Source organism: Akebia trifoliata, chromosome 5 (genome assembly GCF_017979445.1).
Source record: "Akebia trifoliata isolate Shusen 1 chromosome 5, ASM1797944v1, whole genome shotgun sequence".
NCBI lineage: Eukaryota > Viridiplantae > Streptophyta > Magnoliopsida > Ranunculales > Lardizabalaceae > Akebia > Akebia trifoliata.
The window spans coordinates 17,763,894-17,779,871 of NC_141379.1; positions in this window are offsets into that span (position 1 = coordinate 17,763,894).

Consider the following 15,978-nt stretch of genomic DNA (forward strand, 5'->3'; position numbering starts at 1 on the left):
TGTAAGCATTATAATCAGTAGAATATAAGTGATAGGAGAGAAGACAAAGAAGAAATTGCAAAAGTGACAATAAGTGTAAATTTTTTTTCATTAATAGTTAAGAGAAAGTACAAAGGAGAGATCCTGAAAGACGGGATAGTACAGAGAACACAAATATAATAGTAGAAAACAAGTTATCACTCAGGGGAGGGAGGTTGACTAGCCATGGAAGAAGGCTGGGTAGTAGAAGTAGGAACGTCAGCCCTGGAAGTAGGGTTAATAAGAGGGTCTATCACAATAGTAGTGCTAGAGGGATTAACGGCTCCATCTTGGTCCACTTCAATGACCGGAATAGACTGTTGGACAGGGGGTGGATTGATTGGCTGAGCTAAAGAATATGTTGTTTGGGCAGGATTCAATTCTAAGGTTGCACCAGCTTCCATAAGATCACCAGGGACTTGATTGAGGGTGGCATTGTGATTTTCCTTCTCATCCAGTTGGAAGGGGGGAGTGCGCCCATAGCGTCCAGTCCAAGGAGCAACCCGAACAGGAGTTACCCTGGAAGTATCGTCCAGGTCTTCTTTTTCATCTTTATCCTTTTTTTCATCCTCGTATTGAAGTCGAGCAGCCTCGAAGCCTTCATGGCAAGCTTTTGTAGAAGATTCCTCTACTAGTGGAGAATATTGGGCCTGTAGTTTCCCCAGCATCTTCCTTGTCTCAGCCTCATCTTCTTTGACCCGAGTAGCCCAGACTGAATCAACACTTGTTTTCGGGGAGTTCAGCTCGAGTTCTTGTTGTTGAATCTTGTCTCAGAGCTTTGCTAGCTCTGCATCTTTCTATTACATTCTCTCATTGTAACTGGCTAGCTCCAAGTGTAGAATATCTTGGAGATCTGTTAGCATCTTGTTGGATGTCTCCAAAGGTAGGTTGGCCTTGGATAATTGGGCTAGGTTAGCCTCCATCTCCTCTCTAGCCTCTTAGGAAAATTGGCTAGAAGAGGCCAACTCAGCTTGGAGCATAGTTATTTTCTCGTCTTGCTCTCTAGCCAGGGTAGCTATCCGGTTTTCAGCCTCACGCCACTTAGGAAGGCCATGGTTCCATAAACGTGAGCCTACGAAGTAAGAAAAAGTATGTTAGAGCACAGATATAGAAGAGTAGTTGAGCAGGGCAGTTAGAGCAGTAGTTACTTGATGAAGGCCATGGACGAAGCGATTGAAGCCAGGTCAGCAACGTCCCAGTTCATAAGAGAAATAGACTGAGAGAGTAGGGAAGCAACGGTTATAGGGTCCTTTATCTCACAACTTTTATTGTGGACATGGCAGGGGGATCGAAAGAAGTTGTCCTCTTTCGTATCCTGAAGATAGGTTCCGCAACCCATCCAAGCCAAAGTAGCCTCCTACAAAGAGATCTTGGGCAACAGGGGCCCCTCACCCTCAGACCCCTCAGAAGGGAAGGGCACCTTAGACTTTTCCTAACCAGCTAGCGCCTTTTCCACGCTCAAAGAGGAAGAAGAAGGATGTCCTCCTTGGTGGTGGTAAAATTCTGCCTTGTTTCCGCCTAAATCTCTTTAAGAAGCTCTGCAAAACAACAACGATACTAGTAGTAGCACCAGTGGTGACCGTAGTAGAAGTAGAAGTAGAGACGAAAGCAAGGGCAACAAGCTCCCCAAACGACACAGCTAGCTGTCCAGCCTCTTTAAAAAGGCTGGTACCACAGGAGGCGTGGCTTCTCTTTTTCTTCCACCTTTTCGTTGGGATAGTGGAAGGTGCAGCCCTGGTGGCAGTGGAAAGAGGGAACTCCGAGAGGCCGATGTTCATGGTGTTGGAGGACCCTGGCAGAACTCTAGAAGGAAAATCATACCACTCATAATGAATCAAACGATCCGAGCTTATCATGTTGGAGGGAGGAGCCGGATGACTGGGAACCCATCATCGTGGAGCTGACGAAAGTGGATCAAGACCCTCTACGGCACAGCCAAAAGGAGCTTGTAGTATAGGTGGTTGAGGGACGTCACCTAGAAGATCGTCCACCACCGCTCTCTCTGCAGCCCTGGTTCGGAGGTTCACTATATCTAGCCTACGATCTTCGGATGCTCTGCGTTGTATCTTCCTATCCTCTGTAGCCACCAAAACGAAAGATTTTGCACAAGAAGAAGAAAAACAGTTAAAAAAATAGTATAGAGCATGGACAAAGTAAAAAAATGGGCTTGAGATAGTAGTCAAAAGACAACATTACCCTGGAAGGAGTGGGAGACTCAGAATCCTTACGGCGAGTGCCAGGGACAAATTCCCAGTCCCCAGAAAAATAGAAGGGGTCTTTATGCCACCCTTTATCAGAACTTGGGAGGGAAGGGGTCAGAACCACTGTCGCATTTTTGGAGGATAGCGAGTAGAATCCCCATCGATGGGGAATCACCTTCATGTTGTATCGAGAAAAGATATCATTGGGGGTGACGCCCATTTTCTCCACCAGACGGTAAAAGTTCTCGGAAATTTGACCAGGGGCCTGATTTATCTTACTTAGTACATCTCTAAGGAAAGCAGAGAGAGAGAGAGAAACTATGGTCGGCCTTAATTTGGCCAGTGTAGACAAAGATTTCTCCCTGGTGGTAGTCGTCAGGGGCATCAGAATTACTATCAATGTACAAGCTTCGTTGGAGTTGGGACGTAGTGACAGCCAGTGGAAGGCCAAGTGTGGAAAAGGAAGTGAACAGATAGAAAGATGGAGAAATTACCTCAAAGAAAAGAGGCAACTGTTGTAGCAAAGTAAAAAGAGAGAGAGAATGAGTCCTTGTAGGAAAGCATATAGACGAAGTTATATAGTTTTAGCACGATAATAGATGAAGAATGCACTAAGTCTCCAATTTATAAAAAGAGCCAAAGGAGTACGTACGCTTGAGAGGATAGTTTGAGTCCAACCGAAGCGTCGCAAGTTGGGGGTAGTATAGAAAGGCTGAGGGACACGTAGACGGATATAGATGAAGAGGAACCCATTTGAGCTGTCAGCAATGATTCAAAGTGACTTCGTATTGAATACGTCAATTCAAAAGTAGTAGGTGTAATTATGAAAGGCCTAAATAGCCAGTATGAAAGCAAAATTGTGTCTCGAGGAGACAAAGAGATAATGCACCTCATCGAGAGGGGGTAGTTGTAAAGGAAAACAATTACACAACGATCTTAACCCTATACGTGTCCAAGCCAGCTAAGTGATACCTGACACAGATCAGCTTATGAGGCCAGATCAGCCTATGAGGCACTGTCCAGCAAGTAGGGCAGGTCAGAGTAGGGATCTCCCTAGTCTGGCTAGCAGGGCAGCGTAGAGATAAGCAAAGTCAGTCCTGTTAGGCATGGCAGGCTAGGCCTTGAGAAAACCGCAATACTGTTGCGTGCACTTAAATCCCAAAAATCCAGGAGGGGATTTCTGCAGATAAATTCGATCGATCTAGAATATCCCGATTAGGTAAACCACCCCACATGACTCATAGAAATCCCATGATTATAGCCCATGGAGGGGGAAATCCTAAGGTAAGGTAGAGGGGTTAAATAGCATAATAAGCACTATTGAGGGGGGATTGGAAAGATCGAGAGCTAACTAGTACTGATTACTATTCCTTTACTTCTCTAACTTAAGGGTATGTTTGATTGCATGGAAAGTCACTTTTCATGGAATTTGAAATCCATGGAAAATTAGTTGTGGAAAATAGGTAGGGTTGGAAAATCAAATTCCATTGTTTGATTTCACTTGGATAAAATCATGAAAAAATATGAGAAAAAAGAAGAAGAGGAGAAGGAGGAAAAAGATGAAAGGAGGGGGAGAGGAAAAAGAAGATGACGAGGAAGAAGGAGGGGGGAGGATGTGGCGATGGTGGCGACGGCGACGGTGGTGGCGACGATGGCGGCAGCGACGACGACGACGACAACGGTGACGATGGCGGCGACGGAGGTAAGTGAGGAAGATGGGGGGAGAACGTGGTGGTGGTGGTGGTGACAGAGGAGGTGAGGGATGGAGAAGAAGAAAAAGAAGAAGAGAGAGAGAGAAGGTGGTCGGAGACGGAGCCGACGGCGACGACGATGGCGATGATGATGACGACGACGGCGAGGTTAGTGTAATGGTGGTGGTGGTAGTGAAGAATTGAGGATGGAAAATATGGGTGGATTTCATTTTCCCACCCATATGGGTGGGAAAGTGAAATCCATGATTTAGTGGACTTTTTGAATAGGGTGGAAAATGAATTTCCATTTCCATGTGCAATCAAACACTTGAAAAATGTCATTTTCCATGGAAATTGATTTTCCACCCTATTTCCCATGTACAATCAAACATACCTTAAGTGTCAAAGTATCTGTGTCAGGTACCAGGCCGTCGCGGGGAGGGAGGCGCTAGGAACGACTTCAAATCAATACGGGTTGAGACCATCAGAGTTGTTTGTCGGATTCTGACCTCACAGTTCTCATTTCACGTAGATCTAACTTGTAATTATCGAAGAAAAGTAGGGCTGAGTTTTATTTGGAGCGAAGAATAAAAAAAAAAGATTTTTTTATTTAGATTTCTGATATTTATACGTAAGTGGGGATGTAAGCATCATTTCGGGACTTTTTTTTCCTGAATGTTGATTTAGATATTTTTATATTCTATTTGAGGTGATTTTTCAACATGAACCTTATGGTGATTTATCAAATTATGTCTCTAAATTAATGTTTTACCTATTGGGTAAAAGTTGACATGAAACTCGATGATTCGACAATTTTTTCGTTCGACTTCTGATTAAAATATGCTTACATGTTAAAGTATGTTTTTTGACCCTTCAAAATCTATTGGTCGAGTTAGTTTACCTCAAGTATTTGAAATTAAAAATCCATACTTTTAAAATCAACTGCAAAAGCTACAAATCTTTTCTCAAGATACGTACTAAAATTTTCTGGTAATTACACTTTAAAACTTCTTAATGGTGTTGAGAAAAATGATTTAGAAGAGTCATATATACTAGACTTGAGTTATAAAGATTTATGGAGGTAATTGAGGGGGATGAGAGGTCTCTAGAGATGCTTAGACAATTGCGAATGCCTAAAAGAGTAGAGACATAAAGATTTACCTAATTTTTATATAATGGAGAGAACTATGAATTGAGGTGGCAATATGGAGTCATATGGACTAAGTAGAGGGGGTCAAGTTGAAAAACGATGCTTGCATATGATCATATAGATTGGGTTGAGATTTAATCATGGGTGGAGATAAACTAACTAGGGTAAAGTTAGTTAAGTAAGATTAACTAGAATTCTACCCTAGTTAAGGGGTGGTTGGGGTTGGTTAAAGTTTAAACAACAATGGTCAAGTTATGTTCTAACTAAGGGTAATGCATAGGGGTTAACTTGATACTTGAGTTGTCTCTTAGAAGAAGACATGATGTCTTTGAGTGGAAATATGATGTGGCAGCTATGGTGAGGTGGATAGAAATGAGATGGCTCAATTTTTAAATGACAAGTATGATTGGATGCATGGTAGGTGGGTTGAATATATGACAACCAAGTCTTACATACAAGACCATATATAATAATTTGCAACAATAATGTTGTTGATGTAAGCTATCAGTTTGAGGTGACTAGAGACAGATTTTTTTTATTGTATGCTACATCTAGTAACATACAAAGTTACCCCCGATGGACGAGATTATGGATCAGTCTTCCGAGCTCATTTTGAGATTTATTTTGGCAATCCTTGGGTCGATTCTCATCTATTCAATGAGAACTACACAATGGTATAGTTTGATCTCATCAATAATGCTCTAATTAGGGATCGTCTTACAAGTAAGTATGTGAATCTTAAGGCAATGCCTTAAGGTCCAATTAACATGATCTAATAGTTTATCTTATTTGATTTATCTATATATTTCTACTTATCATACTTGATCAGATCTATTTTGCACGTTTCTCGAGGTAATTCATTGTTTCAAGTTTATCAATTAGAATTTGATAAAAAGAAAATGTAATAGTATGAGTAATGTTGATTGATGTAATGTGAATTTTAATTATTTAAATGTTTATCCCTGACTGTATGTACTATTTAATCATAGTTTATTTTGTAAAACTTTGCATGTATTGAAATGATTGAGCTTGCTTATTCGTTCATGCTAAGAGAAGTTATTAGTCAGAATTGTTTGTTTACCTATTGAGTAACCTTTGTTACTCACCCTTTCCTTCTAATTTTTTTTAGTTTCTGGTTCTACACTTGATGAGACCTATGTAGAACATGTTAGTGAGGATTATTTAGTAGGTTAGATAGACGACCAAAGTCCTTTACCTAGTGAGCATTGGGGTCATACCCACAAGCAACATCAGTTTCATCCATGTTGTATTATAGATTTTGGTTAAGCATTATGATTTTGTTAGAGAGAGGGGTTTTAATAAAATCTTATATATTATTTATTTATTCTGCATTCTTATCTATCTTACGTTGTTAGATGTATATAGACTTTCTCTATTATTCAATTTTTGTACATATATATAAATATAGGAAATTATGTATATTGTGTATCTGGTGAAACAGGTTGAGTGTCTTGGAATGCTAACATAAACAAAGGAAATCATGCCGAAATTTTGAAGTGCCACCTAGTGCCTTGAGATATGACATGGGATTTTGTGTTAGTGTTTTAGGGACGCCACATATTTAGACAGGAACATCATTTCTTTACTACTTAGCCTCTGGTCTCTCTCTTTTTTCGAATTTCAAATTCTTCAACTCTCAATTTCTTCATTCATAAAGCTCATACGGATCTAGACATCCATAATTGTGTTTGATTTTCAAACAAGAAAAACTTGATTAAGATTATGATGTAGGCCCAATTTGACCTATAACACCATGCTTCTCAACTTCTAATGGAAGGATATTAGCCTAAAGTCACAACAAGAAGAAAATAAGTAGCATACTGCATTCATTGAAGGTAAAGTTACACTCTCTCTTCTCTCCCTTATCATTATTTACATAAAATTACAAAAAAAAAAGTAAAACTTAATCTAAAATGGAAAAGAGACAAAGGCTTAAAGGCCAAGGACTTAGACTAGAAAAGACCATTTACATAATAGATAATGGTCCTATTGATAGAATAAATTAGGACCCCTGAAAGGATCATTTTCAAGATGCTACCACGCTTTGATTGATTCATGGATACGTAGACAATCAACATAATTTTAGGATGACCAATTTAACTTTTATCGTATTACGGGCTGAGCATATCGCACGACAGTAAAACTAGTTAAGAAGTGGTTGATTCTTGGCTGGGTTATTTCTTTTGCTATCTTATTTGTAATGCAAAGTTTTTTTGATGTGTTGGTGTTTAATTTGGTTCTTTTGATTTTTAACCAGCACAATTGAATACGCGCGTAATCTATTTTTCGACAAATGTATTATTCATGCAATTATGCCTAATTAAGATGGTAAAACACATAACGAGATAATATGAGGCATAACTTGATTATTTGCTAATAACAATATGCTACGACTGAAACAGTGTAGGTTAAATACCTTAAGTGCAGGGTTGTAGCGAAGTAGTAAAATCTCGGGAGTCCAAAGTCGATCCATAGGGATTATGTAAAAACTGAAATAAAACATGGATGAGGTGGAAGAAAATTTGACATAAACTATTAAAAATATGATTTTCTATACTTTCGTATGAAACAAAAATTAGAAGATTTAAAGCATAAATTAAAAACTGCTAAGGCATTGAGGATCTACTAAAAAATCACAATTTTATTCATTCAACTTTGTTTTGGTTAGTTTTGAATAAAGATTCTCTTTAATCGGATGATATAACAATTAAATCACATGTAGCACATCACATACCACAGGGATTCCTTAAGCAATCAATGTAATTATTTCTCCACTTTTTTGCATGTTTTATTCACCAAAAATCCATTTTTATCATTATTCTCCCATTTTGAACCTCCAAGACTAACAAAAAAGAAATTCAACTGATTAGTCCATATTAATCAAATTAACATTAATTAATCACTACAGATAAGGGGTAAATATCATCAATTTGCACAATTATCACACCCCAACCAACAATTTGTTAGTTCTCAAGCAAAAGAAGCGATCAAAATAAAATAAAGAAAAAAAATAAAGTATCACTTTCGCAGGCAACTCGACTGCATTTAACGTAGACAACAGACCCTTAAACCCCTAGGTTACCTAATGGAGGAACTTGACTTGTAAGGGTTTGCAGTGAATATACCCACAAAATTCAATTTACTAAGTCCATCATGTAAGACTGTAGTTTAAAAACTCCTTAGAACTAATGGGTTGCCTTTCAAGAACTATTAAGTTTAACGTCTTCTACTAGACAAATAAGCAAAAAAAAAAAAAAATTGGGATTCACAACTAGATCGCTCTAAGTCGAGACATGATGTTTCATAATAACGTATTAGTGCCTGATTATGTAGTTGGTTGTTGTTTACCAAGCTTGCGAGATCATTTATCCAGCTCAGGCTGGCCGTTTGATGTGACCGTAAGCAATGGGTCTCTTTTCAATGTGTCAGAACGTTCGACTACTATAAATTGTTAGTAATCGTTAATTAATCATCTTTGTCTATGCCTATCAGACGTGCATGTGATTCCCAAATACACAACCCCATTCGTATACGATCACATTTACATTACAAGTGCACTAGTAAAGATAGAGAGGAATAAACCCGGATTCCAATTGTGACTCCACTCTCATATGTGTCCCATACCATATATGAGTTTGGTTGTCCTTATCGTACATCCCAGAATAGTATATCACTCTAGATGATACGATAGACTATCCCTTTAGGTATTCACAGTATCTTTAACAGTTCACAAAATAGTTTTATATATATATATATCATTTTTTTTTCTTGAAAATAAATAAAAAATTAATATTACAGAGTTGAGAATGAATATCCAATTTCTTACCATGCAATTGTGGCCACGTGGCCTAAAATAAATAACAGAACAGAAACATAAACTGTGTCTCGAGCTACAGAAAGTAAATAAACATGCAACCATTATCATTATCCTTGGATATCCGTTCACTAACCTACACACAACATAATAATGTAAAATGCAGACATTACTCCTTTGTCGTATTTCCTACCCGCAATCACGCGTCATGGAGTCTGCCATGTGTAGCACTACCACCACACCGCGATCCCAGCTGATCACGAGCCAAGTTTGGCACGTGCACTAGGTGTGACATCCCATCTTTTCAGTATTATCACTTTTCTTTTTTATTATTTAAATTAAAACTTTACAAAACTTAAATCAAAACGGGTTTTGAGCAGTACACAGTACTATTTAAATTGAAACTTTACAAAACTTAAATCAAAATAGGGTTTGAGTAATGCACAGAACCTAACTGGTAGAAATAACCTGGTGAAATGTCTTACCCACGTATAATTTATTATAAAATACAATTAAACACATCAAATATGCAAGTCTTGGTATGATGAAAAGAATTCTATAATTTTTAAACACATTACGAATTTTCGTTAAAAATCCTAAATGCAATTTTCATAATCTTCGATTACCAATAGAAATTGAAAGTCCTTACAAATCCCTGTACGAGAGAATTGAAGCACGTGCGTGGAAATAGATACGATGGACCCAAAAATCGAGGTGGGTTGGATGTTGAGGCAGCTAATTTTTTAATCTGACCCAGTGGTTTCAAAGATCTCGATCGTCCTTTCTCTCTTCTACGGCGGATGATGATTTGATCTCAAAATAGATGAAATCCGAAGTTTAAAAATCAAAACCCCCATATCAGATACGACTGATTTTCAATGAAATAGGACGAAAGAGAAGAGAAAAAGAAAAGAAATTTGGTGCATTTTAAAACCTTTAGCTGGTTTGGACGCATATAAGAGATGATGAATAGTGATTTCGTTTATAAAAATTTTTATATAAGTTTTGGGACAAAATCAGTATTTTATATATTGTTTCGTTTGACAATACTTGATCGTTCAGACTCAAAAGTGATAAATGAATTCTCTATTTTGTATAATTTTTCATTCCGGATCTAATGGTATGGTCAAATTCTATAAATTATGTTTCTAACAAAAATTTACTTTTTCGATCCGATGGGACCCTAAAATTGACGTCGTTTTCGTTTTCTTACGATAATTCAATTTTTTATGCTCCAAAAATAACAAGTAAATAGTCCATTTTCTATAATTTTTTGTTATGAACTCAATGGTATGATCAAATTTTAAAAATTCTTTCTTTAGAAAAAAGTCATTATTTTAGCTTGATCCGACTTAAAAATCGAGGATTTTGTAATTTTTCTGTTTGGGCTCGTATTTAAGTGTGCTTGTAGGTTAAAGTATGCTTTCAATCATTTTGAATCCAATGGTAAGGTTAGATTTCATTAAAAATGATTAGAATAAAATCTTAAAATTTTACCCTATGTCCCACTTTTAGAATTTTCTTAAACTTTCACTATTTATTGTTGTTATTTTTTTTCGATATACGAATAAAAAACTTGGGGTTTTACACTTTTTCATTCTTTTGTGGGTGATAAGGTGTAGCCATTTTATGGGTGATCCCATATTTGTTCATTAAGGCCTCAAAAGGTCTATTATAAAAGTGTGTAGTCCCATCACTTATAATGGCTCAAGGCATTCTAAATTTTAACAAAATATTTTCTTTTAAATATTTTAAAACAGTTTTATGATCATTTTTACTATATGGAACCGTCCCAGTCCATTTGAAAACATAATCAACACCTACTAAAGTATAAAGATAACCAAAAGATGGGGGAATGGTTCCATGAAATTGAAGCCCAACATTCAAACACTTAGATTATAAGAATATGATTTAATAACATCATATTTTTATTGGACATTTCTCCCAATTTTTGAAACCGCACAAATCTTATAAATGCATTACTGTCCCTGATCAATTTAGACTAACAAAAACCACATTGCAAAATTTTGAAAATAGTCTTCTTAGTTGAAAAATGACCACGACAAGCCTGTGAATGGAAAAAGGAAACAACACTCAATTGTTCATTATCTGACACACATTTCCTAATTATTTGATCCGAACAATACTAAAATAAATAAGGATCATCCTAAAAGATTTTTCTTACCTCGATGATGGAAATTTTTTATCTTGTTATTTCAAATGGATAGGAATTTTACTTGTAACAATATAAATTGCAATATTCGCTTACTAATGTAATTGAAAAATATGAAAAAATTGTTCATCATGGAATGTTTCTTCGATAAGCATATTTTCTATGGAATTCAAGATGACAATGCGAGATAAATGGTTAGCTACTACATTATCAACTCTATTTTTATCTTTAATTTCTAAATCAAATTCTTGAAGTAAAAGAATCCAACGAATAAGTCCGTTTAGCGTCTTTCTTGGAAAGAAGATACTTAAGCATGACATGATCAGTGTAAATTAATATCTTGGATCCTATGAGATAAGATCTGAAATTGTCTAAGGCAAAAACTATAGCCAATAATTATTTTTTCTGTAGTTGAATAATTAATTTGAACACTATTCAGAGTCTTACTCACATAGTAGATAACATAAGTATAGACACTCCATTTTTGCAATCACCTGATTAATCAACTCGTCAACCCGATTGCGACGATTCCCAATGATGGATGATTATTTCAATGCTTTATTTGTTATTAGATATGCTTCAGAAATTCAGATGAAGTATCTCAAACTAACAAAACTTTAAAAACCACGCTACGCTACGAAAATATAACTCCAAAAACATATAAATCATCATCTTGTAGACAAAAAGAAGTTTTACGATAAAAATTACTAAAAAATGACCAAATTATAAAAATACCCCTAATCTCAAAACATCCCTAGAGCTTACATTACGCTTAGAAAAATCCTTTCAAACACATAAAACAACAAATCGAAATCAAATAAACCATTTCGCCAATTTTTACAAAATTCAATAAAAATTACGAAAATGCCCCTCATAAAGTTCATGCCCATTTTGCACAAATTTTTTATAAATGATACAAACCAATATTCCCATTGAATTTCTTACGAAAAATTGATTCCAAAACATCCTGGAACATTGAAAAATGACTTAAAACGCAAAAAATCCTCTCCGATGGCAAAACGATAATTTTACAATTTTAATAATTAAAAATTCTGAAATTAATAATTAAAAAAATAATTAATGTAAAGTGAAATCCTAACTAAAATCTAGTCAATTAAATGAGACTTAAGTCAAAATCCTAAAATCAAGTCAATCAAGTAAGATTTAAGTCAAAATCCTAAAATCTAGTTAATCAAGTATGACTTAAGTCAAAATCCTAAAATTAAGTCAATATAATAAGACCAAAGTCAAATTCTAATCAATCTAATAAGACAAAAGTCAAATCCTAACCCTAATAAAATTCTAATTAAACTCTAAAACAATCTAATAGAATTCTAATCAAACTCTAAAACTATCTAATGTAATTCTAATTAAACACTAACTCCATCTAAAATAATTCTAATTAAACACTAACTCTATCAAAAAAACACCTAAAACAAATCTATAAATAAGGGTCTCTACAACCTATTTTCGTATCTAAGAGAAAATCTTAGAAAAAGTAGGTCAAGGAGCCTCCCCAACTTTCCCAAAATCCTAATTTTGAAGTCCTAACTTCTTACCTAACATCCATACCCCAACTTTAGCTTAAAAACATCCAAAAACCCTTCTAAAATACCTTCAAATCCATAAAAAAAAATCAGAAAACTCACAAATCTAATAAGAAGATACCTCAACTTGGAGATCAGAAATTAAATCCGGAGACGGACGAATAGCAAGGAAATACATACGAGGATACTCTCTGTCAGTGCTGAGGGAATCGTTGTAATCCGCGAGGTAATTTTCTTTTACTTTTTTATTATTATTTATTATTTTTTTGGTTTATTGTGCAATGTAATCATTTTTGGGAATTAGTAGAGACTGGCGTTTGCCGGGCGGGGTTGGTGCCTAATACCTTCCAACCCCGTAATGTGATCCTTGGACTAAGTATTTTTTAAAGTAGATTAATAGTTTTCCTTATCTGTTTAGAGTCAATGTTCCGTTCGTAGTTCGTAATAACTAGGTGGCGACTCCCAAACCTCAAAGGTCAAAAACGGATCTGTACACCCCGCAGATTGAGAGCGCTTTCAATGGCGACTCTACTGGGGACTATTGAGGATCAAACTTGAAAAGTTCCAAGTATGGGATCATTGCCATTTAGACCTAATTTTTTTATTTATTTATTAATCTATTTGATTCGTTTGTTTTTGTGGGATTGTATTATATCCTCTCAACATCATTTTTAGCATATTATTATGTAATATTATTTGCTATGATTCAATTTAGAGTCGTTTGGGATGACCCAAAATAATGTAGGATATTGAGAGGATGATGATGTGGAAAAATGGGTGTTGACCCATTTTTTTTGGATTATTTTTTTTTGGTTTGTATTATCCTTTAGTATCCTTTGATTCGATTTTGGATACTTTGATCTAGCATATATATATATATATATATTTTATGGTTCAATTGGGGGTCATTTAGAACGGCCTTAAATAATGAAAGATTCAAATTAACACATTAACGAGGATAAGATTTATTTTTTATTTATTTATTTATTTATTTTTTATTTTTTGGTTTTTTTTTTTTATTCTGGGTCAATTTCTTTTGAGATCATAATATTAAAAAAAAAAGGTTGAATCGTGGGATCTGTGGAGGGGATCTATTCATGAAGAGATTAGGTGGGAGAAATAAAATGATGTGTGAAGTGCGCAACAGAACCGTGAGGATTGAGGTTGGATGTGTATATGTAAACATGTGTGATGCATGCGTGTGTGTTAAAAAAAATCACTTACCTGGCAGCATGCTTTCTTCTTAAAATAAATTGTAAGGATATAGTGTGATGTCCCGTTCCTAACTAAGATTAGGTGGCACCCTTTTTTTATGCTTCATGGAATTTTTGTGACTCAGTGACCGTATGGATGTGTAGTTCATCCATTCATGAATCTACAGACACAACATCAGGTTGATTGGTGATGTGAATCCATTGATAATAGTGTTGTATTAAGAATGCTGCACAACCATTGGATTTAAATTCTTCTTAAAAGATTGATCTAGTGGATACAAGTTAGCAAACACTATGATTCTTTGTACATGCGCTCATGAAGAGATGGACCACACATCTGTACAGTTAGTGGGACCAAAACAAACTTCCACCTGGAACAGAACAAGATGGCATCTTACCATGGTTAGTAATAGGACACTCTATTAGATCATTATTTAAAAGGAATAAAACAAAAAAACAAAAAGAGAGTTTTACCTGCAAACTCTGTCACGTTTTTTAAGGAGTTGTGCTGGGGTGACACTAAAACTAAATGTTATCTTAGCGTATTCCTTTATAAAAATTCCTTGCCGCATATGTCTGTTACCAACAAACCCACTTTGGGAGTCATGCTACCATGACAAAGCTAGCAAGATATTATATCTTACTCAATGTCGTTGGGCCTACTTGGACTGACAAACAAAAAGTCTGATACGTTGGTCTTCTAGATTTTGAAAAAAAAAATCTTAAAAAATCTATTTTTTTTTAAAATGAAAAAATATATATTTTTTAAAATAAAAAAATTTGTTTTTTAAAATAAAAAAAAATCTATTTTTTTTAATGAAAAAAAAAATCTGTTTTTTTTTTATATAAAAAAAAAGTCTGTTTTTTTTAATTTATAAAAAAAAATATATGTTTTTCTTTAATAAAAAAAAATCAGTTGTTCTTTAATAAAAGAAAATCAGTTTTTTTTATAAAAATAGTCTTTTATAATTTGATCATTGGTAAAAATCTCAATTTCTTTCCTTATGATCCAATGCCATCAGAGTTCTAATCACTGAATTTTAATTCTAATTATGGAATTTTAGGAATCGTTTAATTTTCCCTTTTTCTTTATTCCCCATGAAACTTGTGGCATTGGATAGTTGTTATGGTGATGGTCAAATGACTCTTAGTAAAATCGAAAATCTTATTGGATTAGTCAAGCTAACCAAATTCTTACCCCAAAGTTTTTTAGGTAATTTTTGAACAAAAAAGGTTTGCGATGCATGTTCCTCAAAAAGATAATTTATTGTGGACCTCTCCACGTGGTAAAAAAAAAATCATAACCCCTTAAGTTCACAACTATCATTCTATCCTCAATCAAATAGTCATTAAAATCTCAATTTGTTTTGGGCAACCCATAAGTAACCCTTGATTGGACCATAACAAAATATATATATATAAAAAAAAAGTTGTGCCTATTGCAGTGATTTGATCTGATCAATTATCATATGCTATATTCATTGATTGATTTGCCATGATTTATGTATGCAGGAGATGTGCATGTTTCAATCTTAAATTGAACCATATGGATGGTTTTTAATCTTTCTTGTTCATTGTATGCATTTATTTGTATGGTTTAATACCTTTGCTTGTATGGACCCATGAATTGATACGTTTGAAAAGGCCCCGGGCACACCCCACCCTGTATATTGCACACACCACAAACACGTTTACTGTCTTGCACGCTTGCATGTCCCAATATAGCCAACGTGGCACTAGTGCATGGCCTGGTCTCTTCGAAGATGCGACGTCATTCATGAAAACCACAACTCCAATCACATACCTTAGGGAATATTAAACTGGGACATCAGTGCCGTTTGATCAGGTGATTCTGAAAGGTATATCGATGCACCCAGGCTGGAGCGACCTGAGCCTTTAACCTATTGTAAGCCGCACTGTCACATGTCTCTATTGCCAACGTAATACTAGTATGTGGTCGGTCCCCTCATGGGATGCCAAATCATTTATGAAAGTTACAACTCTTGACTCGTATCCATAGGTATATCAAAGATAATATAAGTACATCAATTGCACTTCTTGATCAAAACCAGTACCTAAGCGAGATCCTGCTCCGATGTACTACGGTACTAAGAGGATTGACTACGTCTATTCTAAAAAAGAAGTGATT